This window comes from Mustela erminea, chromosome 11 (genome assembly GCF_009829155.1).
Source record: "Mustela erminea isolate mMusErm1 chromosome 11, mMusErm1.Pri, whole genome shotgun sequence".
In the NCBI taxonomy this organism is placed as follows: domain Eukaryota; kingdom Metazoa; phylum Chordata; class Mammalia; order Carnivora; family Mustelidae; genus Mustela; species Mustela erminea.
The window spans coordinates 87,921,595-87,948,349 of record NC_045624.1 but is presented as its reverse complement, the minus strand read 5'-3'; the positions used below and the strand labels follow the sequence as shown (position 1 = coordinate 87,948,349).

At 47.0% G+C, this 26,755-nt stretch overlaps 1 protein-coding gene and 1 long non-coding RNA gene across 7 annotated transcripts in view; one reads left to right on the top strand and one right to left on the bottom strand.

Annotated features, from left to right (window-relative positions):
* Positions 1-26,755, top strand: part of ATXN7L1 (ataxin 7 like 1) — a 235,357-nt gene that overhangs the window by 3,644 nt on the left and 204,958 nt on the right. The gene's annotated exons all lie outside the window — the stretch shown is intronic.
* Positions 13,184-14,688, bottom strand: LOC116569342. The gene is made up of 3 exons (XR_004276988.1): positions 14,382-14,688; positions 14,037-14,238; positions 13,184-13,387 (listed from the first exon to the last, which is right to left on the bottom strand). It is a non-coding gene; the product is annotated as an uncharacterized LOC116569342 (long non-coding RNA).

Below are 26,755 nucleotides of genomic sequence, written 5' to 3'. Positions count from 1 at the left end.
GTTTACTTGGACAGTCATCTGGTGATGGGCATTTGGCTTGTTTCTGCCTTTCGGCTATAGTGAATAACGCTGCTGTGACCGTTGTTGTGAAACGGGATATTTTATAGACGAAGCTCAGGGAGGAAAGTTAAGCTGGAAACGTGAAAGAAGAAACATTTTTTCTCCTGCCTGTATTTGGCCACAGCGTCAGAAGACCCAGGAAGGACTTGCCGGCGTTTAGGATAGCCTGGTTATTGGCATGTTCTTCCTTCTTCCTTTTAGCTTTTGTGGCTTCGGTTCTCCACCTGTATCAGTAGGAAACATTAACCGGATGCTCCGGAATTGCTGTAGTGAATTCTTTCATCCAAAGTTTGCAAAAATCACAGACAAGAGGAATTTGGCAAAACACCCTCAAACCTTGCTAGCTTATCACCTGGGTTCAGAAGGTGTTGCGAACTGCGTGCTTGGATGTGGTGACCGGGGATTACACCGAGGGCGGCCAGGATTGCCCACAGAGCAGGAGAGAGGGCTCTGGGGCAGCCTCCTGAAGTACCCCCGTATGACCTTGGGAACATCGGCTCCCTTCTCTAGGCCTCTCCTCTCACTTGTAAAGTAAGGGAGTAGGATGACACATCCCCCAGGGTCCCTTTGAGACGGCTGACCCTGACTCTCTCTACAGAATGTACCTCTGTTTGAGATCCAGTCATACCACTCCAGGCTGTTTTTAAAGAAACAACAGTCCTCGCCTTAAAAATATCTCAGCTAACTACTACACACTGGATCTATTTTCTCATTTTATAATCTTTTGGTGGCAAACATTACTGTATCTCCTACACAAGCAAATAGTTTGTGAAGAGTGTGTGGCCTTTAGGCATCTGAGAACACTGAGGGTCTGAGTTTCAAAACCCAGGCACATGTGTCCTCCCGAAGTAGAGAGTAAGCGGACCTCAGACCATTGAGGCACTGACATTCCTGCAGGGGGAGAAGGGTCCCAGAAACCTTGTTAGTCTAATCTAAAGATGTGAAATTCATTCATAATAGAAAATTCCAAGGAAGGCCATTCATCTAGCTAACCTTTTAAAATAATTTTCTCCCTCTAGCTTCATAGATTTATCTGAAGACTTTTTTTTTTTTTTCCCAGCTAATTGGGAAAAAGCTCTGTGATTTAGAAGGATGGTCTTTGTTTCTCATTGGCTCACCTGAACTTTTTTTTTTTTTAAGAATTTATTTATTTATTTGACAGAGAGATCACAAGTAGGCAGAGAGGCAGGCAGAGAGAGAGGAGGAAGCAGGCTCCCTGCTGAGCAGAGAGCCCGATGGGGGGCTTGATCCCAGGATCCTGAGATCATGACCCGGGCTGAAGACAGAGGCTTAGCCAGCTTAGCCACCCAGGCGCCCCTGAACTTTTTTTAAGGATGTCAATTTGTAAATCGGGAACAGTGTGTGAATGGCTCATGAGTGCCTAGATCTGTATAAAATGGAGGTGCTAACAGGGTTGTGAGCACTGACTGAGATAATAGAACAGGACCCAGCAAACAGAAAGCACATAATGTTTGCCTCTATTCTTTTTTTAACTGTTTTTATGATTATCATTTATTAATGAAACCAGTTATAGAACACTTTATTATACTTAATTAGGACTTTCAACTACCGGGTGACAAATGGGAAGAGAGATCCTGTATCAGAAATTTCATTTTTAGAGTAAACCGTGTTATCATAATTTTATAAAGCTAGCGATTTTTAAAAAAAAATTATTTCTATGACATCCATGTGTTTCATGGAGTGCAGTTAATATGTAGTCTTTTATAGCTTTTATCAGGAGTTAGAAAATATACTTAGACAGTTTCGGGCCTATGGCTAAGGAGGGTTCACAGACATCTCTCTGGGGACTGGGGAGATGTAAAGAATAATTCAAAAAATTGATCGATAAGTTGTTTTATCTTGTCACTGAGACAAGGAAGCCCTCCAGAGATCCTTGTTTGGGTCTTTTGGAAGTTGATGCTGGTTTCTCCGGGCATTTGTCTGTGTTTTAATGTTCCCAGATGTTCTGATTTGATGGAGGTAAACTTGTGGAATGCGTCTGATTTGGAAACTGTGCTGGGCCAGTAAGGTCTCGCCGTGACTCTAAGAGTTTGCTGCTGTCCCCCGAGGTGCTGGCGGAGTTGGGCTGGAACGGAGGAGGAAGCGGGGAACGTGGGAATGTGTTCAGCTCAGGTTTAGGAGGCTTGCCGTTGTGGCGGGATGGGAGCACATTGGGGGCAGCGGTGGCAGCTGACCGGGGAAGAGTGAGGCCTTCTTAGAAGCCAAGCCAGGGAAGACCGCGACAAGTGGTGGGGATTCCTGGGAATCCGCAGGCAGCTTCCTTTTGTCATTACACAGACAGCTCCATATCTATGCTAATAGGAGATGGGAAGACACCAAGTCCACAGATTACATAGATAAACCTCATTTTTGCATTAATTTCACCTTCCTTGCCCGTGAAGTCTCCCCTTTGGCTAACAAGCAGCAACATTTGCTCGCTTTGACGTTTTCATGATCGTCTCTCTCGTCCTGCCCAGCGTTTGGGATGAAAGGACAGGAGAGACAGAGTGGCTTCCAGGTGGCAGGGAGGCAGGCTGGAAAGGAGGAGAAAGGCCTGGAGAATGAATAAGCTTTGTAGTTGCCTCCAACTGATGGGGCAGGGAGGGGGATGCCAGGACCAAGACCGCAAAGCAGAGAGAGAGAGCGAGCGCGTGCACATGCGTGTTTTCAAAGCCATCTAGTTTGGAAAACATAAAGCTTCTAAAATGAGTGACTCTTTATCCATACAAGCGTTTCCATGTGCCCGGGTCTTCATGTGGAGAAAATGTGGCTCTGGCTTCTTCCAAAACAGGAAGCGAGGGTGGGCACACTTTGAAACACTGTATGTGAATTTAGCTTCGAAGCACGGTTCGCTGTGCTGGGCTCTCATCATATGTCATTCTGCAGGAGCCATTTTTTTTTTTTTTTTAAATCTCTAGAAGATGTCCACTTTTATACAGATGCAGCCATTCAAATGCTTCTTATTTTCTTTAATAATGGACACAGGTTACAAAATCCAAAAGAGTGTGCCGTGTAAAGGAAGTCTCCCTGCCCACACCCCTTCCCCCATTCCCCTTGGTTTCCAGTAGATTTTTACACTGTTTTTCCTTCTTGCACCGCCGCCCCCCGCTGATCCCCGGGTGTGGATGATGGCACCCCCTGGAGGTGCTGCTTGGTGTCCCGCCATAACCACTCATCTTGCAGAGTGGTCCGTGCCCTTCCACAAGGAGCTGCCACTTTCGGCTTTTGGTGCCTGTGCGGCAGGATGATCACTAAAGCCTCTGAGTGTCTTGCTAAGTTTTTAATACCCCCACCTGCATTCTTGGCCTGGGCCGTGCGTTGGAGACTGAGCGAGCTCTTGCAGGGCGCCAGCCCTGGGCTGGGCCTGGGGAGACAGCCATGAAATAGCACAGTCTCTGCCTCGTGGCGCTGCCACAAAGTTGAGGTGACTGCGGTGTGCGCTCTGAAAGGGAACATTGGGGTGCGGTGCCGTTGAGCAGCATGTTGGCGGGACCTCACTTAGATTAGGGGCTCAGTGAAGGCCTCCCTCTGGGGACATTTTATGTGTGCCAAAATCTGGAGGACAAATGGAAGTCTCCATGTGCAGGGCTGGGCAGGACAGAGTTAAAGGAAGCAACATGTGCAAAGGCCCAAAACGTGAGAGAATATAGAATGTTCTAGAAACAAAGAAGTCTGTCCCTAGAGGGATGACAGCAGAGCAGAGAGTTCTAACAAAGTTTCCCAACAGTGGCACTCCTTCTTTGTGGTGGGGGACCATCCTGGGCATTGCAGGCTGCTTAGTGGCATGCCTGGCCTCTACCAGTAGAGTCCAGTGGCTCCCGTCCCCAAGACATCTCCAGACATTGCCAAAGTTCCACTGGGGCGGGGTAAAAATCACGCAGATAGAGAATCACTGCTGTAGGAAGATGCTGGAAAAGAAGACAAAGGAAAGTAGACTTAAGATTTTCACAGAAATATTCTGTTCCTGCCTGCCTCTGTCTTAGACCTACATCCTGGGGCGGGGGGTGGGGGGGGGAGGGGTCAACCCCAGTGAACACCCAGCAGGTGTCTATGCAGCCGTAACATCCCTGGGCTCTGGGTTGTATTTAGGAGGAGCTAAAGAGAGTGGACTCGCTCCCTCCAGGAGCTCTCCTCCTAAGGTTTCCAGGATGGCTTCTCCAAACCTTCAGTTGCATTCTATCTTAAACGGTGACAGTGGTGAGATTCAGGTTCTAATTCTGGGTGGCCCAGCCCTCCCTCGCTGTGGGTAGAGGAGACCCCAAGGCGCCGATTCCGATAATGGTGAAGCATTAAGGATCTCGGAGTATGTTTAAAGTCAGGCTGGAAATACAACTGGCTTTCTGTGCAGTTTGATTACCCACGGGATTTGTCTGAAATGGGGATGCACATGACAGAGAGCAAAGCAGCTAGCTTCAGGATTCCCATGTTCAAGATGAGGAGATAGGGTGGGCAGAGGAGGTCTCATTCCTGAGGGCTTCTGACCTGGGTGTCAAGTGGTCTGTGGCATTACTTAGAACTGGAAGGCCATGTTCACTGCAGCCTGTGGTTATCAGGGGTTGGCCGGCTCTGCTTCCAGAGCGATTTAGAAGAGTGAGGCCAATTCTGTTCCTGCTCGCTCTTCTGTGTATGTGTGTTTCTGTCCTTTGGACTAACCTGTCCTTCGCAACACTTCATTTCACTCATGACATCCTTCAGAAGTAGACCTAAGGTGGTAGCAGACACAGTAAGACCCTGCCCTAGTCAAATCCCCTTTTACCCACGGACCCCGTGGGCTGAGGTAGCCCGGTCCTTATACCTGCTAGGATCATTTAGTGACCACAATAGGAGTGATGTCCCCACGATGGTGACTTAGGTCATTCCTGACCTCACTCCTCCTCACAAGAACAGCTAAAAACTATTTGTGGATGAGACACCACAGGGAGAATCCAAGAACATGGTGGGGGGCAGGGGCTGAGGCGCCCCCTGCGCCACAGAGAGCAAGATAGCAGGGGAGGGTAGGAGGAGCACTACTCACTGCCCGCAGTGGCCTTCCCCAGGCTGGCACAGCACCACATGGAGAGGGCACCTTGTGCCCAGGCTCCTTTCAGGAGAAGAGAGCCGTGGGTCGGGGAAACATCCAGCTCTTGGGAGTGCCCTCTCTGGTCTCACCTTACAGTGGGAGTCTATGGGGCTTGATTCCTGGGAGTCCAATTGTGAATGTAATAATCCAATGTAGCCATAATGGAGAGGAAGACGGTTAGCCAGTGGGTTGGCCTTTTTCTGTATTGTGGTATCCGAATGTCAAAGACTGACTTCTACATCTCTCTCCTGAAACTCCTGGTGCAGTGTTGTCGATGACATGCTCCAGCCAATGCTGTTTGGCTGGCATCCTCCCACTCTCTCCTGTGGCAGAGCTCAGACTGGCCACTTCAGCCATGGACCTGGCTTGAGACCGTGAGGCCCTTGAACTAATGAGGGGAGGCTAGGAAATCCCTTCCTGCAAGTAGGCTGAGCCCAAGGAGCCTTAGCATTCAGGGGCTACACTTGGCTTGTCCAGTTGCATCTAAGCAAAGCTGGAGTCCCGCTGTGAGGAACGCTTTTGTTTTTGGGCAGATGTTTTATCCTCGTACCTGTAGTTCATAACACAATCCCACTTGCCAAGTTTAAAGGATCAGGTACTTAAAGAAAAAAGGAAGCCCAGTAAGTACTCCCGACAGCAGGACAAAGTGGCACTAGGGCACCAGAGTGGGGAAGATGAAAGTGACTGCGTGACGGAAGGAGTGGTCGGTGTATCTACTCCGTGGAGCTAGATGGGGTTCTCTGGCAGGAGTGGGGGACTGCACCTGCACACCTGGCGTGGGGACACAGGGCACCCAAACCCATGCCACAAACCAGGTATAAAGATGGTTGAGACACGTTCTCAACTTGGTCCTATCAGACTAAAGTAGAATCTGGCTCTTTCTAAGAGTGTATTGGATACGGGGTGCCTGGGGGGCTCAGTTGTTAAGTGTCTACCTTCAACTCAGGTTGAAGGGTCCTGGGATCCTTCCACCGATTGGTCTCCCTGCTCAGCAGGAAGCCTGCTTCTCCCTCTCCCTCTGCCCTTCCCCCTGCATATGTACGCACATGCTCTCTTTCTCTCTCTCTCAAATAAATAAAAACTTTAAAAAAAAAAAAAAAGAGTATATTGGGCACAGAGGGGCCGAGACTGTATGTTGCACTTACTGAGGTTCCGAAAGTAGTTAAATTCACAGAGACGTAGTAGAGTGCTGGCTGCCAGGGGCAGGGGGAGGGTGGGGAAAGGGAGACTTACTGTTTCATGGGCACAGAGTTCCAGTTGGGAGAGATGACTAAGTTCTGGAGAAGGATGGTGGAGACAGCTACAGACCCATTTGAACATACTTCATGCCGCTGAACTGTACGCTTAAAAATGGTTCAAGTGGTAGATTTTCTGTCCTGTGTATTTTAGCATAGGAGTGCATTGGCACTGCAGACCCAGAAGTTTTAGGGAGGGTTCTTTAAATCTCACCTGTGCTCCTTCCTAGCTGTGGAGTGGGACACTTCTCTGAGCTTCAATTTTCTCCTTTTCAGAATGGGGATAAGTTCTTGAGGTTGTTGTGAAAACAAATGAGATACTCTGTGGCATACAGCAGGTGCTTAATAATGTAAGCTCTCATCACGATCGTTGCTTTTACCAGGTGTGTGGGTCCTCTCCTTGGCCTTGGTGGAACTGCCACTTGCACGGGCCAGGTGGCCTCCACTGGGGTTCTTTGAGGATGCCAGGAATCAAGTCACAAGGAGTTGGACTGGTGTCCCTGTGCTATTAGTTTTTACGAGTGATTACCAGTTTCAGTTTTTTGGAGTGTGGTCGTTCTGGGGACCGTGCATTGAAATCTCTAGGTCCTGAGCAACCCAGCCTGTGGTGTACTGAATCAGGAGCACCGGGAGTGGAGCACAGGAAGGTGGATTTTAAACAGGCTCTTGGGGGGGGGGGGGTGTTTGCTAGTCACCTAACTTTCTGAATCACTCTTTTTTTTTTTTTTTAATTAATTTATTTATTTGACAGATAGAGAGTACAAGTAGGCAGAGCAGTAGGCAGAGGGAGAAGCAGATTCCCCGCTGAGTGGGGAGTCCGATGTGGGGCTCGATCCCAGGACCCTGGGATCATGACCCAAGCCGAAGGCAGTCGCTTAACAGACTGAGCCACCCAGGCGCCCCTCTCAATCACTCTTTATGGTCTCTGAGAAATGACTCTCGGCTCTGCCCACCTTGAGAATCCTTTGCGAAGGGATTTTGAAGATCAAAAACACAGGACCACTCCCAGAGATTATGACTCCACAGGGCTGGTTTAAGGGGTTCTAGGTCACTGCATACATATCTTTAAAAATAACAGCCCTAGCTGCATTTATTGGGTATGGACCAGGAGCCAGACACAGAGCTAAGTGTGTATTGTTTCACTTAACCCTTATGACCACCTATGAGGCAATTCCTATTATCAGCCCCCTTTCAAAGATTGGAAACTGAGGCTCAGAGAGGTTAAGTGATTTACCCAAGGTGATACAGTTGGGAAGTAGTAGAGCTGGGATTTGAACCCAGAGGCAGGCTGACTTCAGAGGCTGTATCCTTAAGCCCTGGGTCCCAGTATTGCCCCAGAGCAGATTTAGGACAAAGGTGAGGTAGGCAGGACCCCCAGGACCCATATCTGAGGAGGTACATCCTTAACTGTTGCACTCTGGGCGCCTCCCTAGACTCACCCCAGGACCAGCCCTGTGACAGAAGGTGTGTCCTTAAGCAAAATGGTTGCAGCTTCCTTCCCCCCTCATGGGGGGGAAGAGAGGGCCCCACCCCTGCTTCCGCCCCCATTGACCTGCTTTCCTATCTCAGAGCACACCCCCACCCCATTCTGGGGCCTCTGTGGTCGGAGTCCTGGCCTCAGGGAAATCTCAGGAGCTGACTCAAACTGTTCCTTTTTGGGAGAAGGTGTTAGCAAAGATGGTTGCCAAGCAACTCCAGGGGCATCTATCCACAGTGATGATTTCTCTCTTTTTTCCCCCCTTTTGAACATCTTCTAGGCCGCTTTTCAGGTTCTCTGTTGTTAGCGTTTTCATGAAGGGTGCACTCCTTCCGATGATGGAAAGAAGATAGCTTTTCAATACCCGCCGCCTTAGAGGTGTCCTGTTGATGGGTGACGCGCCTGCTAAGTGGGTGTGAAAGACCTTTGCTTCCACAGCCACACTGACACCCTCCTTGTCACCGGCTCCAAGGGGACTGGAGCAGCCAAGAAAGGCACAGAATGCCTCTCCCACAGGAGGCCAGGGCCAGGGCCATGGGGTGATGTCTGGTTCTGAGTCTTGGGTTCATCTACTCTCTGTTAACCTGGGCACCTGGGCTTTTGTGCGTGATGACCCGACTGGTCCCAAAGGAGCTGGTGTTTCTCTCTCTGCTTCTCTTTGTCTCTGTCTCTCTCACTCACCCTCAGTGGTTTCACAGATAAGAGCTCTTGACATGTGTTTTCTCTTCAGTATTGTCCCCACTTCTGCTTGGTCACCTCCTCAGTGTGGGGTTTCAGGTGGCCTTTGACAGACCCCAGACCCCTTGGTCTGCTGGCAGGTGACCTGACACCTCTGGCAGGGGCTGGGAGCCTGTGGGTTGGAGCACCTTCCACACGCAACAGAATCTGCCCCAGGCTGGCTTGGAAGAAAGACAAACACAGGGAAGGGAAACCAGTCGCATGTGGGTAAGGTTGACTTCATTTGGCCCACCCACCCGTGACAGACAGCCCTGGGAGCCCTGTCCCCAAACTCCAGGCTTCTTCTGTTCCTTGCATTGCATCCTTGACCTTGACCGTGGTGGCCTTCCTCACCGTTCTCTGAGAAGCAGGGCAAAGCTGGAAGAGAACATGGAACTCACATGAGTCCTGCCACCTTCAGAGGCTCGGGCCAAACACGGAACTGCAGAAGACCGTGGAAAATAGAGATACGTGCAGTTTCATGCAAGCGCAGTAGATAATAATGCAGCCTTCAATGGAATGATTGGAGATTTCATTAAACAGTGGACCTTCTTGGACGTTTTAGAAATTACACTTTCTTTTCCAAAGTCTCAGTGACACCCACTTTTATGCCTCTTCTGCCAGCTCCTTGTGTCCTGTCCGTTCCTCCCTCCAGAGTTTGTTCTGTGTCAGGTGAACCTGGCTCCCAGCTCGCACCGCAGACGTTCCCTCTGTGTGGTGACGCTGGCACGTGCGCCTCCATCCCTGGCCTCTTCCTCGCAGAGTGCGCAGCTCATGCCTCCGGTGCGCTGCATTGGACAGACCCCCACAGGGGTCCCGACCGCACCCCGTGATGCCACTAGGCAGGCGCAGAGTCTTCTCTGTATCTTCCCTTTTCTACTGTCTTTAGAAAGCCCCCCCATCTCCCCACCCTCCCTCTCTCCTCTCTAGAGGGATTCTCTGAGCCTCCCCATTTCTTTCCGCACTCTCCCCACCCCCACCCCCAGGCTAGTCTGCCTCGTAGCCTACCTAGATTTTTTATAATAGCTGCTTAATTGGTCTCCCTGACGCCCATCTTCCTGCATACCACTTCAAAATTAATCTCCTGAAAAGTCGCATTGTATCAGGTTGTTCCTCAAATGAAAACCTCTCATCGCTTCCCCAGCGACCAAAGCTGACGCTGTATTCCAGGTCCCGCCTGTCTCACCCCTCCAAATGCCATACGTGGTTTGCCCCTCACCGCCTTAGACAAGCCCTGCTCCTTCCTGGTCCCAGTCTCTGCCTCAGTGGGGTCCTCCGCTTCGAGAACCTTCCCCGCAAGTGAATGATTCTCATTCTTCAGGGCTCCGGGCCACTCTCTGAGGAAGCCTCCCCCGGCCTCTCAGGCTGCACAGCCCCGACCCCTGGGGGCTGTACCCACCATGTACTTCGGCATTAGAGTCTTCCCGCTTCAAGGCCTTTCCTCTGTCTACCAGACCATTCCACTATTGTCCTGATGGAGGAGGAGGACTGGACCTTCCCTTTTTCCTTCCTCAGGTATTTTCAACCAGCAGAGCACTTTGTTTCAGCTACGCATCCGATTTGTTTTTCAGGTCCCCATCTTGACGTACCTGTATTTTAATTTCTTTTCTTCCTTTCCTCTTTTTTTTTTATTTTTTAAACTGCGGTTACATACAAATAACAAAGAATTTAACCATCTTACTTTTTAAGGAGTTCAGTAGCATTAAGTACATGCACGTTATGCAGCCCATCTCCTGAACTCTCATCGTCTTAGGAAACTGAAACTCTACGTCCTTTAAGCAATTCCACACTTACATCTTCCTTTTTAAATGCCGTCTGGAGATGACTTAGGAGTTTCCTTGATTGATCGCCTGATGTTTTCAAAGTTGTTGAGATTCTAAGCATTGGCAGGACTCCTGAAATTTCTGTCTTGGTGGATATTTGGAGCAAGAATGCAAAAAGGCCCGGCTCAACTTAGGAGTCCCCTGTGGGTTCCTCTGCCAGCAGTGTAAGTTCAGTGGGAAAGTGCTGTAATTTGGGCCCCTGCACAGCCTAAAGGTTCCCAGTTCAGATCTGATGTAACCCCTACCCGGCACCCTCCTTTCTGTACCCCTCCAGCTTAAACTGATCATGAAATTTTCACACGTACAAAAAAGCCGAAACGATAATACAGTAGTCCTTCATCTAAGCTCCACTTAGAGTGAAAAATTAGTGCACATTTCTTCTGTGCTTTCCTATAAAGATAGAAATTTTGGTAGCATTTGGAAATAAGTTGTAGACAGCATGACACTTCACCTCGAAATATTTTTCATTTTGACACATCTTGGTTGCATAACCTTGGGCCACTACTCACTTAAGTTCTCAGAGCCTCATTTTATTATAAATATGTATGTGTGCTTTTGCTGAACATTTGGAAGTATGTCGCAGACAGCATGGCACTTCACCTGTAAATACTGTATCCTGCGTCCCCTAAAAACAAAGGTATTCTCCTATATCATCGTAACACCAGCATCGCATTTAGAAAACGAATGTTAATCCCCAGTAGCATCTCATATCCAGTTCATGTTCGTCCTTCCCCTGTTATCCTCCCAAAAACCTTTATAGCTACTCTCTTCTGAGCTGCTTTTTTTTTTTAAATGTATATTGCCAGATTCTATCAAGGTTCTTGTGTTACATTCGGCTGTTATGTCTCTTTAATCAGTTTTAATCTAGAATAGTGCCCCCCATATGTGTGTGTATATCTGTATGGATGTTTATGTATATATTTTTGTGTATCATCTATAAAACATTGCCATTTAAAATGCTTCACATTCTGCTCATGGTGTCATGTATCTTGTTTTTCTAGGCCTTGTTTTTCCCTCATAGTTGAAGTTTTAGAGCTAAAGTCTCCAAGTGAGGCTCTGCATTTTGGCAAGAATTCTGAGTGATTCTGAGTGCCTCATTAAGCATCTCGCCGTGTCAGGGCACCCCATTATTAGGCATTGGTCACACGGTAAGGGGGTGCCCACCTCTCTCCCTGGCAAAGCCGTTTTCCTTCTGCAATTGGCATGTGGTTCTATGGGTGCTGCTTTGGCACCAAGTGAATGCCCAGTTCCCCGATAAGAAATTTCACGGATTTGGCTTGGTATCGGTCGATAATCCTTGCTTGGATTATTTACTTCTTGGGGGGGTTGTAGAACGATCATTTTCAAATTCCGTCATTTTATCTACATTGATTGGCTGACATTCACCTATAAAGGAGACCTGTTTCTCATCAGCAGGGGTGAAATTTTCTATTCCCCCTAAAAAGGCAAAATACAGTCTTTCCCTCTAATTACCAATTCCAGAGTAAGGAGTTGAACCCCCGTGATTTAAGGCAAAGAGGAACAAGGCCAAGGACTGGGCACACCAGCATTTCAATAGGATGTATGTGTAGTGAGAAAACCCATAATCAATAGGAAATCTAGAGAGGGTGAGCTTTGTAGCGCAAACCTCAGAAGTCAAGTGGGACCCCACCTTGGTTGGTAGAGCATGAGTTTACAGACTTTGAGCAACATTACCCCCCCACACACACAAATGACCCTCTTCTCCTTTAATTTGGACCTTCTCTTCTTTAATTTGGAGAAGGAAAGAGATAATTACACCTAAAATAATCTTTCTGCCACCTTTTAGCTGGAGCCCCGCATTTAACCTGGGTCTGGCAACCTGCTCCAGTTAAATTGTACACCAGGATGAGGGATGAGCTGTGAAGTTAGAGTAGTATGTTGCAGACCACTGATTCACTAGGAAGTGACCAAATGCCCAGGCACTGGGCTGGGCTCTGCACAGGACGTAATGGTGGAAAAGCCCTGGGCCCTGCCTCCCAGGAACTCAGGAAACTGCCACACAGGGGGCTGAAAACACTGACCACCTAGAGGATGAAAAGTGGCCTGAGTGCCCAGGGACTCCAGGAAGGAAAACTCCAGTCTGCTGTCTGCACAGCCTTTGACCTGCAGGGGCTCTTTGGTTTGTGGTTCTATCTAGACCCTGGTGAAGGCATGCCATAGGAGGCAAGTTAATGTTTGAAGGATGAATGAATGAATGAATGAATGGATGCTTCATCAAGGATAGGATTTGGACATTGGGCACTGTGTGGGGACAGACTGACACAAGGAGAGCCTTGATGAGGGCTGTGAGCTCCCCAGAAAGTCACTTTTAGGAAAAGGAGTCACAGAGAGCCCTGGGCCTACCCTCGGCACTGAGGAGAGATAGCTCATCATCTACTCCACGTGTATACTTCCTCCATATCCAGCACAGTTCAGCTTCTCAGGATGTAGAATTTTCAGGAAGCATGCTCCTTTTTGGTGTGGTCAGGTTTATGTGTTTTGCTTTTTCCATTCAGTGCTGGGGGAGGGTTGTTCTCTCTCTCTTTCTGTCTCTCTCTCTCTCTCTCTCTCTCTCACACACGCACGCGCACGCACACACACACTCCCCTTACTTCTTGCTGCCTGGTTCATCTGTCGTTTTTCCCCATCACAATCCGTGTCCTGCTATTAAATGTTTTACAACTTGCCCACTGAATAAATGGGCATGGATACATATTGTAGGATACATTTTACCCATGAGAGGCTGCTTCGCATACAGTTTACAAATAATAAAATAGTTGATACTCTCTTTGATAAATTTCATATAGTCCATTTATTCTAACAGAATGCTTTTGTTGATTTTTGCCAAACTCTGGGATCTGGCCAACCTGAAATCGAACTTGACAAACAAGTATAGCTCCGATATAAGTATGTTGGTTGATATTTTCATGTAAATCAGTGGGTAAGATGAAAGTGAAAGAACAAAGACGCGTGTTGGAACTTCACTGGATCTTTGGTGACGAGAGTGACTTCCTTGCTGAAATGGAGAATAGTTTTTCAAGTACTGAGAGAACGTGTCCTCATTTTTTGGTGCTATTCACAATACAGCTATAGACATGGTATACTTTTGAATAATTTTCTCTGTCGCTTTCTCAAATTTAATCACCAAAATAATAATAATAATAATAATAATAATAATAATGCCTTATTTGTAGCATTTGGTAATTTCCATGGTGTAAATTCCCATCACCATACTATAAGCTAGCATGCTATCACTGAATTCAAAGTTGGGAAGAGATACACATCCAAACGCTGTGATATGGGATTTCCACCACATAGATACAACAGGTGTAAATAACTTTAAGAGCATCAGTTCACAACCTATGGCCCATCAGTGAAATTGAGCCTGCCACCTGTTTTTGTAAATAAAGTTTTATTGGAATGCAGCCATTGTCCTGGTCCCTTTTGCCTTTAATGGCAGAGTGGAGTGACTGAGACAAGACACTGTAAACCTAAAATATCCCTGGCCCCTTCTAGAAAAAAAGAGCCCGTGCTAAAAAGCATAGGTAATAGTAAAAGGCAGCAAAATAAATAGGAACTGATCAACTTTGAGTATTCTTTTTAAGATATATAACACATTTAACTGTAAGCTCATATAATTTTTAATAATTTAACAATTGGCTCACCATATTCCTGAAAATTTAACAATGGGCTCTTGCACGCGTCCATGCTGGACCCAGCTCACCACTGCAATGCGTTGAGGGCCTCTGTTTTTAGTGCCAAAAAGTGAGACCGTCACTAATAGGAAGAAGCAGCTGACAATGCCAGATTGGAGGGGGAGCCACAGCGAGCGGATTTGAACTACTTGAAATTGTGATCTAATTGAACCTAGAAATCAGAAGAAAGCATTTTTGAGGTTAGTTTTCATACAGTTTTTTCCCTTCCCTCTTAGGGTCTGGGTTTGTTTTGTTTTTTCAAATGAGTTGCCTTCCGAGCTGATTTAAAAACTCAGTGCAGCATGCGTTCCTTACCAAATTTTGTGAGCATCTGTCTCGGGCCTGTGGAGCCCCCTGACAGCCACCCAGCAGCTTCCAGAACCCCCACAGATGTTCTGTGTCCCGAGAAGGGCCCACTTCCTGTTGCCGGCCGGGAGCTCGAGGAGAGGTGGTCCCACCAGTTGCGTGGCGCTGGGGTTTTCCTTGCTGCCATTTCCTGCCAGTTGCCTCTGAATGGATTACAGATGGTCAGAGAAAGACTTCTTGGCACAGCGCGAGCACCAGTCTCCAGTGCTTTGTGGGAAGGATTTATAACAGGATGGCAGTTCAGGCCTACCCAGAACGGGCCTGGCGGCCGAGGCCTTCCTGACAAAACCAGCTGCCAGTGGGGATGGGGCCTGTGGGTGGAGGGGACCAGCAGGAGGGACAGCGTGTCTCCCTTTCTGTCACACCGTTCATCCAGCGGGGTCTCAAATGGCTGCGTGTCCAAGGGTGTTAGGCTCCTGTGGAGATGGGAGCACCTGGGAGTCAGGTACTGAGGTCATGTTCTGGTTGCGGCTAGCTCTTTGGGAAAGCAGACTAGATCCTCCTGTCTTTTCAAAGTGAGGTAAAGGCAGGTGGGCCGTTTCCATTTTTTTTTTAAGCCACAATAAAAGCAGATTTAATTGTTAAATTTTTAAAAAATACACATAGTATTTACTACTGTAACCGATTCGGCCACACCGAGCACAAGCATAGCGCTGTGCATCTGTCACCACCAGCCATCTCCAGAAGTTTCCCATCAGCCTAAACAGAAACTCGGCACCCGTTAAGCAATAGCTCCCCATCCCTCCCTCCCATCGGCCCTGGTAACCGCTACCCTGCCTCCATGAATTTACCTGATCCAGGGACCTCAGACAAATGGAAGCATGCAACATTCGTCCTTTTGTGACTGGCTTATTTCCTGTAGCATAATGTGCTCCAAGTTCTTCCTTATTGTGGCATGTATCAGAATTTCCTTCCTTTTCACGGATGGGTAACATTCCGTGGTGTATGTCTACTGCATTTTGTTTATGCATTTTTCCCACGGATGGACACTTGGGCTGTGTGTCCCCTTCGGCCATTGTGAATCTGCTGCTGTGGACCCAGGTATGGGATGGGGTCAGATGGAGGAATCAGTTTGTCCAGGATGACTTGTCAGCCCTTCCAACGTTACTCAGTTGAGGTGCGTCTTTCTGTCAAAGCTGCCAGGAATAGGTGCGCAAGAGGGCCCCTTCCAGGCACCAGTCTGGGGCCGGAGGAATTGTATGTCCTTCTGGCTGCATCCACCCAGAGCGGGCACCTTTTCCTAATTGGCATAGGGACGCTTTACTACCCAGAGGAGCCCCTGAGACTGAAACCTGACAGGCCAGCGTTCACGCGGTGCTTTTGTGTCTGGGGCAAGGGGAGGCCTTTCTGGGCTGAGGCAGGGACAGAGGGCTAGATTACCTGCGTGAGGATTCCTGGGTCTCCCGCTGCCAGAAATCCGGGCCACCATGGGCAGTTATAGGGGCAAGGTCCTCTGTGAGAGAGACTAGGGCCATAAGCTCCCAGTGCACAGAGCCAGCAAAATCCATCAGAAGGAGGAGGGGGTACGGGGCCATGTCCGAGTGCACTTGGGTTCCGTCATGAAATACTCCAGACTGGTTGGCTTGTAAACAACAAACTTGTTTCCCACAGTTCTGGAGGCCAGAAGTCCAAGATCAGGGCACCAGCATGGTCGGATTCTGGTGAGAATCCTTCCTGGGTCACAGACTTCTCATCCTGTCCCCACATGGCAGAAGGGGTGAGGGAGCTTTGATGGGGGGGGGATCCTCTTTTTTATCTGAGAGCCCTAATGCCATCCATTTCTGAGGGCTCATGGCTCATGACCGGGTCAGCTCTCCTAGGCCCCACCTCCTAACACCATCCCACCGGGTGTTAGGATTCAACATGTGCAGTCAGGGGGACACAGACATTCAGACCAGAGCAGGCAGGCCTGTGAGGACGGGATGTGGGCGGCATGAGGCTAGAGACCAGGCTGGAAGGCTCCGGGCCTGGAACAAGATGGTGGTGGAACTTCACAGAGGACGAGGGAAGATGGATGGTACAGAGACCTCAGGGAAAGTACCTCACAGAAAGCATCATAAAGTGAATGGCTGCATTCTTTCTGACCAAAGATGGTGGCAGGAGGAGGAGGAGAAAAAAGTGGTGGCATTTTTCCTTCATAAAATTATTATTCATTTTATACTTTTTAAAAAAAATTTTTTGAGAGATTTTATTTGTTTATTGGAGAGAGAGAAAGGGAGAGAGCATGAGCAGAGGGGGAGGGGCAGAGGAAGAGGGAGAAGCAGGCTCCCTGCTGAGCAGGGAGCCCAATGCTAGACTCGATCTTAGGACCTTAGGATCATGACATGAACCGAAGGCAGACGCTCAGCTGACCGAGCCACCCAGGCGTCCCCTCCTTAATGAAATTATTTAGCACCACCTGAACAGGTCCCTGGCATAGGAGGGACACAGAGCAGCGACGCCGGGCTTGTGATGTGTAAAACCCTCCAATTGCATGAAGACTCTTGGAGGGCCTGATTTGTGTGCGCACACTTTTTCTGGGCAGCGGTTTTATGGCTTTCCTGAGATCCTCAAAGGTATGACCCTCCTTCCCCCTTTCAAAAAAAAGAGATGCTTAAGGAAATTTACAGCTCCTGGGGGAGACACACGTGTGCCCAGGTATAACCACGGTGCAAGCAGCACAGACGGGGGGATCCAAGCCAGCAGGGAGGTGTGGGCCTTGGCTTAAAGGTGGATTTCGGAGTTAGGCTTTCATGACACTTTGAAATCTCCTTTGAGGAAGAGTGCTGCCTGGGCTGGCGTAGAGAGCTGGGGAGGAGCCTTGGCAGTGGAGCCACGTTAAAAAGCTAGCTCTGCTGACATGATTGCAGTCAGGCTTGCCCTGAAGACACAGAGCTCCAGAGATGGGTAATGTGGTATAAGCCGCCCGAATCTTGTGTCTGTGCCTGGTTGCCTATGGCAGAGCCTGTTGGTGGAGACGGAGGAACTCGGGCTTTGCAGTCAGATCTTAACCTGTCATCTAGGCCCTGCTGCCTGCAGGCTGTGTGACTCCGGGCACACGACCTCACTGCTCTGGGCCTCCGCTTGCTCATTCCAACCACAGTGTTGGTCACAAGGAGGGCTCCTCACGAGGAGATGGCAGCCGTTACTGTCTGCCAGAGGGGACGGGTCTGAGAAGTCCAGGTTAACCGCTGTGTGTGCATAAATTACAGAAGGAGTGAAAAACAGGCCAGAATTTGAGAGCAAAGGACAGGAAGTGTTGTGGGAAGGTGAGTGTGGAAGCTCCAGGTGAAGAATGGGTTTAGAAGGAAGGGGGCCACAGGCTGCAGTAAGGTCTGAAGTGAGGTGTTCTGGGGGCGGAGACTGGACTTCTGCCTCCTTTGGCACCAACTCTCAGAGCTCCCACTTGATCTGGGCTCCCAGTGAGGGCGTGCCCAGGGCCTGCAGAGCCAGGAGGAGAGGCCAGGGAGCTCGCCCCCCTGCGGGCAAATGAGGGTTGCTTTTGAAACAAACCCCAGGGGGCCTGGACCCCTGTTCTGTGAACAGAGAGGGGACTGGGATGTTTGAGAGCAGACGTCTGTGCCCGTTCCATGACTGCCTGTCAGGGTCAGAGCCCAGCCTCTTTCCGTCCTGGGAGTCACATCATGCCGCCCAGCTTCATTTTTCCCGTCTATAAAAGAGCCTCATTGGGTTGTTGGGAAGAGGAAGTGAAGGGGAGGGGACATAACGGCACTTAGCACAAGGCCCAGCGCATCATAAATGCTCACTAGTTCTTTCCTTTCAATGCCGCGGAGTGTCCCCAGAAGGGGCACCCGAGGAGCGTTGTTCACAACGAGACACGGTGCCTTGGCCAGGGCTGTGTTCTAGATGCTGCTGGACTTAACCTCTTAAAAGGAAACCTCAGCTAGAGATGGCCCATAATTGGGGGGACCCCCAGCAGGGAGCCAGCATCTTCCAGTTCTTTGCCAGCATTTTTAGGGGAAATGATTATTTTTTTTTTATCATTGTATTTCATAGGGGGAAAAAACTGCCAATTAAACTATAGCCACTATTGATTGTAAGAATCCATTTGGATTTTAAAGATGTTACAGTGTGTTTGGAGGGGGATGGGGAATACAGCTTAGAATTAAGGAAATACAGCGGGGCAAAAATAGAGTCTCAAACAAAATTTACGTGAATTTTTAAGATTAAAGCATGAAAGTTTAAGAAACACCGAAAGCTCTGGTAGAGCCCCACACTGCGACATTCCTGTGAATTAACCTCCACCTTCAGGGTGACTCTGTTTCAAGGATTGTGTAGGGAGGAGAAGGGCCCAGGTTTGACCTCCCTGTGAGTTTAGTTGGGATGTGGGGGGCGGGGAGTTCAAGGAAGTGACCCCAGAGTGTAGTAGGCTCAAAGTCATCTTAGGGCCTGAACATCCTCAGGCAGACGTTGCTTGAGTTAACTTCGCTTAGGAGGAAAATCCACACACAGCACTTTGAGGAGGAGAAGGAGGTCATAAAACCAAGCAAACGAGCCCACACCTGGGAAAGGGTGGAAACCACAGTTCGCTGCCCCCAGTGAGAAAAGGCTGCTTTCTGGGACCCACAAAGCAGCACACTTCCCAGTGGGCTCCTAGCACTGGTGTTTTGATACCTCGATGGACATTTGGGGGGACACCCAGCTTTGCCCTCTTGCCCTTAAAATACTTATGGCAACTCTCGGGCACCTCAGAAGGGATCTGATTAAGCTTCCTTTTCCCTGCGGGGCCCTTCTGCTCCCACCTGCTTATGGCCATGTGGGGACAGGTGTCTGGGGACTCTCAGTGTGGCCCAGGGAGCTTCTGGCACCTTGAAGCAGAATGACTTCTCCCAGCCCTGTCGAGACTGAACAGACGACTCATAATAATGGCGCCACCAACTTCTGTGGAGCATGTGTCCTGGGAGTGCTAGGTCCTAGGGGTGGTACCTTAAAGGACTTGCAGATGGCAGGATGGAGGTGCTGAGAGACTTTGTGATTGCCCTGGGGTGATAGTGCTGGTGGGGAGGACCCGGACAGGAGCAGAGAGCGTGCCCCGGCCCTGCGAGATGGCACTCCCTGGAGGAAGAAGGGACTTGGAGGTGGGAGAGTGGATATTCGGCGAGCTGAAGCAGCATGCTGAGCGGGCCTTCCTGGAGGCTCTGGGCCTCCGTGAGTCAACTTATTTAAAAAATATATTTTTTCATTAATACAGAGGTGATGCATGATCGCTGTGGAAAATACATATCAACAAAAGACAAAAAGAAAAGTTAGGCTCATCCTGTCATGTACTATTAACCTATGCTGGCTCTGGTTGTTTCTAGGTAACAATTTACAAAAATGAGATAGTCTTGTCTTGTTTGGATTATGGTGAGCATCTTTTCAAGTTATTCGCTAGTCCGTTGCATATGTGTTCCATAATTTATTTATCCAGTTCCCTGCCACTGGCTATATCGGTTGTTTTCAGTGTTTCATCACGGAAAGTATTGCAATTAATAAATGAATATCCTAGGGTCACCCGGGTGGCTCAATCAGTTAAGTGTCCGACTCTTGATTTGGCTCATGTCGTGATCTCAGGATGGTGAGATTGGGCTCCACATTGGGCGCCACACTCAGCAGGAAGTCTACTTGGGATTCTCTCTCTTCTCTCTCTCCCTTTCCCTCTGCTTCTCTCCTCCCGCAAGCCCATCCTACCCCACCCCTGCACAAGCACACTTAATCTCTGTCTCACTCTCTTTCAAGATAAATAAGTAAGTGAATGAATGAATATCCTTGTAGCTAAATTTTTGTACATGTTCATGATTATTTCTGTAGGTATATTTTTTGAAGAGGACTGCTGAGTCCAGGGGTATGATATTTTTGAGGCTTTTGATGTCATTGTTAAATTGTCCTCTAGAAATATTTTACCCGTTAATACCCCCTGTTAGGAGTATATGAGAATGTTTCCTGAACTTTGGCCAGTATCTCACTGAAGATTTTCAAATATTTGGTAATTTAATAAGTTTAAATGTTTCCTTCCTTTAATTAGCCCTCTCCTGATTACTAATGAGGGTGACCATTTTGTATGTGTTTATTACCCACTTGTATATGTTTTGTGTGAGTTGCTTTTTTCATGGTCTTTGCTTAGTTTCCCATTGGTCTCAATCTTTTTCTCACTGATTTGCAAAAGCTCTCTATATATTAAAGCTAATTTACCATTGTATTTATATGGGGATCACGTGATTTTTAGAAAATCTTATAGCTTAAGAACTCTGACTCTTTGATCTAGCCTGAAGGATGAAAGTAGCTAGGAAAATAGAAATTCCAGATAATTTCCAAGCCGTGTCGTAGGTGTTACTGAATGCTGGCAAGGGCCACACAATATTACTTATGCTGACAAGACAGGATTAAGAGTAAGAGCTACCATTTACTGAACAATTGTTATTTACCAGGCACTTTACATGTATTAGCCTTTTAATCCTATGACCCTGTAAAGAGCTGAGAAAAGTGGAGCAGAGACAAATGAAGATCTCACCTGAGCTCACACAGCTAGTAAGTGACAGAGTCAGGATTTGAACTTGGATCTGCCCATCTCTCCGATCCACATGCCTTCCACTCTACCAAGCTGACTCTCGCTCTCAGGGTTAATCGTAGTCTTACAAGTCAGATTTTCATCAGCAATCTCCACAGAGAAAGGAGCAAGTTGGAGAACACAGGATAACTGATCTCCAAAGATGCCCTTTCAGTGAACATGCCTCCCATTATAGTTCCCTCCCTGGAACCCTTAGCCAAGCCCGTGATTCACCTGTGTGGATGTGCATGTTTTATAGCGGCTTTATTGAAATTTAATTCCTATGCCATTAAATCCACTCCTTTAAAGTATATCATTCTATGTTCTTGGCATATTCACAAAATTGTGCAAACAACACAACTATCTAATTCCAGGACGTTTTAATAACCCCCAAAAGAAACTTCATATCCATTAGCAGTCACTCACTTTCCCTCCTCCCCCAGTCCTTGGCAGCCACTAATCTGCTTTCTAGAATAGGATTTGCCTTTTCTACCCATTACATATAAATGAAATCATACAATATGTGGTCTCTTGTGTCTGGCCCCCTTCACTTAGCATAATGTTTTTAAGGTTCATTCACGTAGCATGAATCAGGACTTCATTCCTTTTATGGCAGAATAGTATTCCATTGTATGAATGTACCACATTCTGTTTATCCATTCATCAGTTGACATTTGGGTTGTTTCCACCTTTGGGCGGTTGTGAATTGCATTGTTATGAATATTTGTGTACAAGTTTTTGAGTGGATGGAATTTTTTTTCAGCTCTCTTGTGTATATATCTAGGAGTGGAATTGCTGAATTATAATGGTATCTCTATGCTTAATTTTTTGAGGAACTGCCAAACTATTTTCCAAAGCAGCTGCATCATTGTATCTTCCCACCAGCAGTGTCTGAGGCTTCCAATTTCTCCTCATCGTTGCCAACACTTGTTATTGTCCATCTTTTTTATTATAGCCACCCTAGTGGGTGTGAAGCTATCGCATTGTGGTTTTGATTTGCATTTCCCTGATGACTAATAATTTTGAGCATCTTTTAATGTGGCACATGTGTTTATTGGCACGTATGACCATCTTTTTTTGGAGAAATGTTTTGAAAATTCTTTGCCTGGTTTTTAATTAGGCTTATTTTTTTATTATTATTATGTTGTGAGAGTTCTTTATATATTCTGGATATAAGACCCTTATCGGAGGTAGGATTTGCAAATATTTTTTCCCATTCTGTGGGTTGTCTTTTTGCTTTCTTAATGGTGTCCTTTGAAGCACAGTAGCTTTTAGTTTTTATCATGTCCTGTTTATCAGTAATTTCTCTTGTTACTTGTGCTTTTGGTGTCACATCTAAGGAACCACAGTCTTATCTCAGGTCACAGAGATTTACTTCTGTGTTTTCTTCGAAGAGTTTTATAGTTTTGGCTCCTACATTGTGATCCCTGATCTATTCCGAGGTGTTTTTGCATATGATGTGAAGTAGGGGCCCAAATTCATTCCTTTTTTATGTGGTTATCCTGTTGTCCCAGCACAATTTGTTGGAAAGATTGGTCTTTGTCCCTTTGAACTATCTCGGAACTTCTATTGAAAATCAATAGACTAGGGGCGCCAGGGTGGCTCACATGGTTAAGCACCTGCCTTTGGCTCAGGTCATGATCCCAGAGTCCTGAGATCAGAGTCCACGTTGGGCTCCCTGCTCAGCAGGAAGTCTGCTTCTCCCTCTGCCCCTCCCCGCCCTCCTGCTCATGCTTTCTAACTCTCTCTCAAATAAATAAATAAAATCTTTTTTTAAAAAAGAAAGAAAATCAGTGGACCATAAATATAAGGGCTTATTTCTGGGCTGTCAATTCTATCTCATTGAAATGTATGTCTATCCTTATGCCACTAGCACACTGTCTTGATTACTGTAGCTTCATAGTATTTTTTTTTAAAGATTTTATTTATGTATTTGAGAGAGAGACAGCAAGAGATAGAGCATGAGCAAGGGAGAGAGGGAAAAGCAAACTCCCCACCTAGCAGGGAGCCCGACTCGGGGGTCCACCCCAGGACCCTGGGATCATGACCTGAGCCAAAAGCGGCAGATTCTTAACCGGCTGAGCCACCCAGACGCCCCTGTAGCTTCACAGTATGTTTTGAAACCAAGAAATAGGAATCCTCCAACTGTTCTCTTTTTTAAGATTGTTTCTGCTTGAAACAATATGGGCCCCTTGAATTTCCATATTAACTTTAGGATCAGCTTGTCAATTTCTGCAAAAGAAAAGAAAAGCTAGAATTATTATAGAGATTGTGTTGAATCTGTAGGTCAGTTTAGGGAGGCTAGCCATCTTTACAATGTTATGTAGTCCCGTACATGAACATGAGATACCTTTCCACTTATCTAAATAATTTCTGAATTACTCTTAACTGTGTTGTTTGTGGTTTTCAGTGTCCAAGTTTTATCCCCCTTTGGCTAAATTTATTCATATTTTATTTTTTCAGGGCAATTACAAATGGAATTGTTTTCTTTTTTTTTTTTAATTTTATTTATTTATTTGAGAGAAAGACAGAGAGAGCTGAGTGAGGAGAAGGTCAGAGAGAGAAACAGACTCCCTGTGGAGCTGGGAGCCCCATGCGGGACTCGATACCGAGACTTTGGGATCATGACCTGAGCCAAAGGCAGTCGTCCAACCAACTGAGCCACCCAGGCGTCCCTGGAATTGTTTTCTTTTTTTTTTTTTATAGTTTTTTTTTTTTAAAGATTTTATTTATTTATTTGACAGACAGAGATCACAAGTAGGCAGAGAGGCAGGCAGAGAGAGAGAGAGGAGGAAGCAGGCTCTTTGCAGAGCAGACAGCCCGATGTGGGGCTCAATCCCAGGACACTGGGATCATGACCTGAGCCGAAGGCAGAGGCTTAACCCACTGAGCCACCCAGGCGCCCCTGGAATTGTTTTCTTAATTTCATTTTCAGGTTGTATACAGGGCTATTATCCTGCAACTTGTTTGTTACATCTAATAGTTCTGTGTGTGTGTGTGTGTGTGTTCTTTAGGATTTTCTATAGGTAAGACCATGTCAACTGCAAATGGAGGTAGTTTTACTTTTCCCTTCCCAGTCCGAAAGCCTTTTATTCCTTTCCTTTCCTTTCCGTTTTACCTTTCCTCTCCTCTCCCTTTCCCTTCCCTCCCCTCTTTTCTTCTCTGCTCCTAATTGCCCTGGCCAAAGCCTCTGGTACAATATAGGTTAGAAGTGGCATGGCAAGACGTCATGTCTTGTTCCTCATCTTCAGAGGAAGGCATACCATTAAGTATGATACTGGGTTGTGGGCTTTTCATAAATACCTCTTAACAAGTTGAGTAAGTTCCCTTTTATTCCTAGTTTGTTGAGAGTTTTTTTCATGAACGTGTGTGGCGTCTTGCCAAGTACTTTTGCTGCATCCTTTGAGGGGATCATGTGGTTTTATCCTGTATTCTATGGATAGGGTGTATTACCTGGATTAACGTTCATATGTTGAACCACCCATGGATTCCTGGGATAGATTCCACTTGTTCAAGGTATAGAATCCTTTTTATATGTTGCAGAATTCAGTTTGCAGGTATTTTGTGGAGGATTTTTACATGTAATTCGTAAGGGATCCGATCAGTAATTTTCTTACGATACCTTTGTCTGATAGGGTAATAATGGCCTCATAGAGTCAGGAAAGGTTCGCTTTGACTCACTCCTAACCAATAGAATATGACAGATGTCACTGTGCAACATATGAGGCTAGGACATAGGAGCCTTGTGACTTCTGCCTGCATTTGGGGGAACATCCACTGTTGGGATACTCCGTTTTGGAGCCCCACTGCCATGCTGTAAGAAGCCCTAGCCCCGGCGGGGTGGGGGGTACCCCAGTGGACTTCCGGCTCCGGCAGCATCAAACACCAATCACGGGAAAGAGCCGCCTCGGACACACAGCCCAGCAGATCTTCGTGTGACTATTGCTTCCATTGACATCTCATCCAAAGAGAAAACTGCCCAACTGAGTCTAGACTATCTGCAGACCCATGAGACATAATAACAAATTGTGGTTTTTAAGCCACAGATTTGGGGGATAGTTTATGGCATGATGATAGATCAGGAATCCATTGCCTCAGCCTGCCTCTCAGCCATACCTTTCTGTAAGAATTATGGGGGCACACAGTGGTATTTTCCCTCTCCCCAGTTACTGAGAAGGCTCTGAAAAGTGACAAAACAGCCAGAAGGCAGCAATGAAAAGAAGAGGCAGCATGGGGCCCAGGACACCCATACATGGGGTAATCATTCTTCCCCATGGTAGCCAGTGGCCTGTTTTGAGAAAAGGCACTTGTCCAGTTGTACTTGGCCCCTGCTTTTGGCAGAGTAGCTCAAAATTCACAGTGCTCACACACTGGTCAACCTGGGGCCATTTTGCTGCCCTGATACCAGGAGGGTTTTTCTTCAGTGAGTGCCTAGCCCTGACATGGCTGGCATTTCAGGCCATCTGCTCCCTTCGTGTTAAAGATGGATCGGTCATCTGGCATTTACCCTTAGCTCCCACCTTTTTTCTCAGGTCTGCAGTTGGTTCCCCAACTGAGCATCTCCAAGCATCTTGCTGATCCCACCTTCAAGCCCTTGGACAGAGTTGGGCTGCTATCCTAAAGGCAGAGGCAGCCAAGAAGGCCCACAAAAACAGATGTGCCCTAATAACCAGCAAGAGGAATGGGGCAGGGTGGGCCCCAGGTGGATATGAAAGCTTTTGTAGGCCTGTGCAGCCTTCTCAAATCCCAGCCTATCGCCAAAGGCTGCCATTTGCTTGCTACACACAGGAACTGACAACTCACCTGTCCGTTGGGTGTTGTGTTTGCCACTGCTGTCTGTAAGTGGGTCAGTTCTGTGCACATATACCAAGCAATACTTCTTCGTCTCAGAAAAGGGGCCCAAGACCTCTTTTATCTCCACTTCCATCATATCAAGAACATAAAGATGTATTACACATGAAAAAATGTTCAACATCACTCATCACTAAGGAAATGCAAGTCAAAACTGCAATGAGAGATTGCTTCACATCTACTAAGATGGTTATAATATTTATATATAGAAATATACATATATATATATATATATATATTTATAGAAAGGGTTTGGACAGTTCCTCAGCAGTTAGACATAAAGTTACTGTATGACCCAGCTCTTCCACTCCTAGGTATATACCCAAGTTCTCACAAAAACCTGTATAACAGTATTCATACAAGCACTGCTCTTAACAGCCAAAAGGTGGAAATAACACAAATGTCCATCAACTGATGAATGGGGAGACAGAATGTGGTATATCCACCCAGTGGAATACTATTCAACCATAAAAAGGAATGAAGTACTAATATATGTTATAACATGGACTATGCTTGAAAACATGCTCAGGGAAAGAAACCAGACCCAAAGGACCCCCTATTTATGGCTCCATTTATATGAAATATCCAGAATAGCCAGAAAGAAAGTAAATAGCAGTTGCCCTGCTAAGGAAGGAGGGGCATTGGGAAGTACAGGGTTTTCCTTTGGGGGGTGCTGAATATTCTGGAATTAGATAATGGTAATGGTTGCATAATATTGTGAATATACCAAAAACCATCAAACTGTACACTTTAAAGTGGCTAAATATAAATTTGATGTTATATAAATTTTAGCTTAACAAAAATTTTCAGAAAAAGATGTGTTCTACTTTTAATGGTCCTTTCTGGGGAATGAAGATGTACCTTGTTTTCCCTGGAAGCAAGGAAATCTAGTTCTCTATCTCACACGCCGGCCAGACAACCCCAGGCGAGTTCCCCAGCCTATCAG